The sequence below is a fragment of the Hydra vulgaris genome, chromosome 08, assembly GCF_038396675.1.
Source record: "Hydra vulgaris chromosome 08, alternate assembly HydraT2T_AEP".
NCBI lineage: Eukaryota > Metazoa > Cnidaria > Hydrozoa > Anthoathecata > Hydridae > Hydra > Hydra vulgaris.
The window spans coordinates 29,835,425-29,841,258 of NC_088927.1; the positions used below are offsets into that span (position 1 = coordinate 29,835,425).

The 5,834-nt window shown below is 27.9% G+C and overlaps 1 long non-coding RNA gene across 1 annotated transcript; it reads right to left on the bottom strand.

Moving 5' to 3' along the window:
* Positions 1-2,371: 2,371 nt before the first annotated feature.
* Positions 2,372-4,732, bottom strand: LOC136084275 (uncharacterized). The gene is made up of 2 exons (XR_010640446.1): positions 2,925-4,732; positions 2,372-2,554 (listed from the first exon to the last, which is right to left on the bottom strand). It is a non-coding gene; the product is annotated as an uncharacterized LOC136084275 (long non-coding RNA).
* Between the last annotated feature and the right edge of the window lie 1,102 nt (positions 4,733-5,834).

A 5,834-nucleotide genomic window follows, 5' to 3' on the forward strand; every position in this document is an offset into this window, starting at 1 on the left:
TAAATGTATAATTGAACCAGAAAAAAATTGATGGTATATGCATTTTTTATATTATATTAACAATTCAGATATACCATCATAATATGATAACAAAAACTGACATCATTTTCAATGGGAGATGGCAAAAAATTGACTGAGTTTGATAAAGGGTGAAGGTGTTCAATAAACCGGGTCATTATCTGACATCATTATGCATAGATGATCCTATGATTTAGGTAAAATAAGTAATCAATTTGCCATATTTCTCTTTAGAAAGTGTAAGAAAAAAGCATTGTTATGCTGAGAACCTACCTATTGAGCAATGATAAACATTCTTACTGTAGTAAGAAATAGTACTAAATAATTTGAACAAATAAATATAAAATTAACAAAAACAATGAATAAATAAGAACTTTAACTTGAACTTTAACTAAATCTTAAATTTGAATTAATTGGTACTAATTTGTTCAAGCATAACCTTAAAAAATAAGTTTCTATAACAAATTATATGTATAACTAGTTATACATATAGTTAACTATCAGGAGTTATATGTATAACTATATCAGGAGTTTTATGTATAACTATATCAGGAGTTATATGTATAACTATATCAGGAGTTATATGTATAACTATATGCATTTAAAAGTATACTATTTTAAAGTTAAATGTTTTGGAGCATAAAAAAAGTTACAGAAACTTATCTCCCCCACCACCACCGCCCTATTTTTTTCTTTTTTAACAAAGAAAATTGGGAATTCTTTGACTTTCAAACCTGCATTTCTTTGTGGGACACTGTAGTGTCCCATGCATGCATGCTTGGTTTTTGACAACATTTGAACTTTCATCAGTTAATTGTTTGCAGATAATATACTCAAGATCTATATTCAAATAACTATTATATTATCCTAATAATACGTCTATTTGCACAAATCTTAATCTTATTTCTATAAAGAAAGATAAACATTATTCGTGGTACTTACATACTTGCTTGCCATTCTCTATAATAATATAAATATTTTCACACAATATAAACACAATATAAACGCAATGCAATGTCGACTTAAAAAATTATTTTTTAGTTTTTTTTTTAAAGTTTTTTTTTTAGTTTCCAGCTTTCAAATTAATTCCCATGCAAATCCCACATGAAACCCACGTGGGATTTCCCATGTGTGTAAATACCATATGGTTCCCACATGTAACCCATGTGGGATTACCCACATGGGTTTAAGGTGACAAATTTCCATACGGATACCACATGGGAAAATCCGTCCCACGTAAATCCCATAAATACCACACGGAACCCACGGGGAAAAAAAAGTTGAAAACGGTATTTTATCTAAAGCTGTTAACTTTGCAAGAATTAACCCCGGACAAGAATTTTGTTTTTAAAAATAGGATGAAACTATTTTTTGAGAATAACTTTGTGCTTCTAATGAGCTTCTTATGAGCTTCCTGAAGCAGGCTCTAATAGAAGGTCGTGTTTGTGTTGCATGTGGTACATTAAAGATGTAGTTCATAAATGCGATTTAAATTTATTGTTACAATGCTTGCATTTTAAAGTTCGTGAATTGTTTATATTTTCTAATAAATGAACCCAAACCTTAAATTTTTTTTTTTTGGCTGCACCAATATATCATTGCTGTTGCATATATTGTGTGATAAATCCTAAATTTATAATATAGTTTATAAAAACCTTTGCAGGTGCACTATAATTCAAAACAAAACACATATTCCACGACAATACACTCAAAAAGATTATTATCAACATACCATTATGAAGTAAAACACGAGGATTAAAGTTTTTTAAAAGTAATAAATGTAAACCCAGTGAAAAAGCGGACATGGGATAAGCGTGGATTTTTTCCACATGTAACCCATGTGGGGATTATTATTTTGTCCCATGTGGGTTTCATATGGTAAATCCCACATGGATTCCATATGGGATACGCGTAGGTTTTTACCATATGTAACCCATATGGGGATTATTATTTTGTCCCATGTGGGTTTCATATGGTAAATCCCACATGGGTTTTATGTGGTATATATTCTACATGGGATTAGGTGGAAAATACGACATGTTATAGATCTTAAATGCCACATATTTTAATCCAAATGGTATAAAAGTAGTCAATACTAGACAAATGAAAGTCCGAATGCTTCTATGATAATTATTAAAATTCTTTTAATTTAAAAATTACTTAAATAGTAATTTAAAATTAATCATCGAAGCTTTCAGAGAGGCTTTACTTAATCTGGTATTTGCTACTTTATCCCATTTGGTATTCAAAACGTGTAGCATTTTTGATCTTTTACATGTGATGTTTTCCACCTATAACCTATGTGGGATTTACCTTAAACTATTATGACGAAATTTTATAAAATTAAAAAACGTGTTGCAAAATGAATTTATTTTAAAATTAATGCTATTAATCAATTCATCCAAAATGAATATTAAAAAAATTATTTTTTCTTTTGCGATTTACACGCCGTTTTTTGTCAATTGAATTAATTAAATCGCTTCGGCTTGCATAATACCAAGGTTTTTAGTATCTTCTAACTTTCTTCAAACATTTTCTAAAAAAAAAAAATATAAATACAAATATATATAAATATAAATAAATATATATATATATATATATATAGAGAGAGAGAGAGAGAGAGAGAGAGAGAGAGAGAGAGAGAGAGAGAGAGAGAGAGAGAGAGAGAGAGAGAGAGAGAGACAGAGAGAGACAGAGAGATAGAGAGAGAGAAAGAGAGAGAGAGAGAGAGAGAGAGACAGAGAGAGAGACAGAGAGAGAGAGATAGATAGAGAGAGAGAAAGAGAGAGAGAGTGAGCAATTTTAATAAGGAACCTTATTAGTCGAGCAATTTAATTATTAGCCAGGTTGAAGTCATTAATGACTACAATATTTCACAAATAATTATTTCTTAATTTATTACTTACAATGACTAACGTATTATGGGTAATTGAGCACATATTATGCGTAATGAGCTTGAACCCATGAGGAGAATCCTGAAAAAAAGTGATCAATAAGGATAAGTAGTTAAACAAAAAAAACAAAAACAAAAATGTAAAAACCTACTTTTTCAATGATGTAGACTTCAATAATAACAGGGCTTGACATCGCGCAAAATGCCGTAAAAACTGAAGGCCGATTAAACTTTCACTTTTACTTATATTGATATATTTTTATATTAGGTAGGGTGTAATGGCAGTCTATGTTTTCTAATAATAATCTCTAGTAAAAACGGAAATATAAAAAGAAAATCAAAAAATTGTTAAAAGATAATCATGCTTTTCGTATTTCAAATTTCATTAAGAATATTTATGTAATATTAAATAGTATCAATAACAAGCAGAACCATAACAAAGTATATATCTATATATTAGAAAGATAACTGTATTTTTAATTTTTTTTGCTAAAAATGGTAACAATAAAAATCACCAACAATAAAAAACACCAACAAAAGTCGATTCAAGCAAAAAAAAAGTTTTATCAATATATCTCAACAGGGTTAAAGTCCTTATACTTGGCAACTTGTAGTCAATACACAAACAATCATATAAACTTCGTCGCATAGCAAAATACTCATATGCTCTACATATAATATCTGAAGTATATAAAACTTCACTAACATTAACTTTTCTCATAGCATTAAGGTGTTCGAATAGAATATTTGACTGAAGCGTATTTTCTTTATTTATTAAAAATCTAACTGCTTCAAATAAAGCTGATTTTGTTTTTATTAACTTTAATTTGTTTACAGCTAATTATGAAATATTACAAATTGTGCCATTATGGTTAGCTACAAATGAATAATCATTGAAAATTACTAAATTAAATAATGAAACACCATGTTTGTACATTTTTGATTGTATGTGTAAACTTTTTTTATTAAGCTGGAAAACAATAACATCGTTATTATCACTTAACAAAGATTGAATATCGTCATATATAATTTCATCCTCTTTTAGAAAATCATTTAACTCATCTGGTAAAATGCTTTGAAAACCGCTTGAAGTTACATTTTTTCTAACTTTACTTGCTGGTGTGGCTAAACAACTAGGCGGAATATTTTAAAAACAGATGGTGGGTTTAAAGGTCGTTGCTTCCCATATTTGCTATCAAAAGGTGCTTCATTTGGCCAATGCAGTTGACATAATGCTGTATAGTCTGTAACAATAAAACTAGTTCTTGGGATAGCTTCACTACATCTTTTTCTCTCCTCTAGATTCTTCGGGAATTTATAAATTGATATTTTTGTTGTAGTTGAGTATTGATATTTTTGTTGTAGTTGTAATTGATATTGTAGTTGTAGTTGTATAAATTGATATTTTTGATGTAGTTGAGATAGTTCGACTTGCAAAGAGATACACAGCATTTTAAAGGCATTTTAATTATTAAAAAAATTTATCGTTAGTTTGACAATATTATTACCTTACAAAGTTAACGCCTTGAACCTTACAACGTTATTGTCTTGATGTTGGGTCATCTAATTTATAAACCAATCACATTTTAAAGATTTATTAAAAAACACAAACTTTCGTCTAATGTTAAAAGATGAAAATGCAAAGACAGTATTAGGAATTGGCCTTCAGTTTAACAACTTTGTTGCGCGATGTCAAGGCCTGTTATTACAGAAGGCCGCGGTCACACATAATATAATATTCTGAAACTAATAAACAAACATCTAAATTTCTATAAGTAAATTTATTCTTTGATCATTGCCTTCATATCCTATCTTATTTTCATATCATAATTTATTATGGAATTATTTATATAACATATCACAACAATATTATTAAATTTGTGATGTTCAAATATCATATGAACATTCTCTAACATGTTCATATGATATTTGAATATAGTTCTTGAGTATATTATCTGCAAACAATTGACTGATGCAAGTTCTAATGTTGTCAAAAACCAAGCATGCATGCATGGGACACTGCAGTGTCCCACAAAGAAATGCAGGTTTGAAAGTCAAATTTTCTTTATTAAAAAAAAAAATTAAAATAGGGTGGAGATAGGGAGGTTTCTGTAACTTTTTTTAGGCTCCAAAACTTTTAACTTTATATATAATAAGGTTCATAAAACTTAAGGGACTAACGAAGTATATTGAGGAACAAAAACAGGATATTTACAGAAACTTTTCAATTTTTAATCTGGAGTACCACAGTGTAATCGGGAATAAAGTTGCTGGGTCCAGTATTCAAAGTAAAATGATCTAAAGTAATATATAAATTAAATAAAATGCTTTAAAATGTATGCAGTTATACATATAACTCCTGATAGTTAACTATATGTATAACTAGTTATACATAAAATTTATTATATAAACTTTTTTTTTAAGGTTATGCTTGAACAAATTAGAACCAATTAATTCAAATTCAAGATTTAGTTCAAGTTTAAGTTATTTGTTCATTGTTTTTTCACTATTTTATATTTATTTGTTCAAATTTGTTAACTAGTACTAATTCTTACTACAGTAAGAATATTTATCATTGTTGAACGAGATTTTATTAGTTACTTAATTTTACTATCAACATATTTTGACAGCACCCTTTACATTTTAAATGATGACAGCTTTACTTTTCTATTGATGTTAAATTTATTACGTTTCAATAACTCAGATTGAATTTTAACTGAATTATTGCAAGCTTTGTAAGGGTTTGTTGTATCTCAAATGGTGTTGTAAATAAAGTAAAAATAATATATATATATAAATATATATATATATATATATATATATATATATATATATATATATATATATATATATATATATATATATATATATAGTATGTAGGCTATGGGATCATCCATAAATGATGCCAGTAGATAGAGGGGCA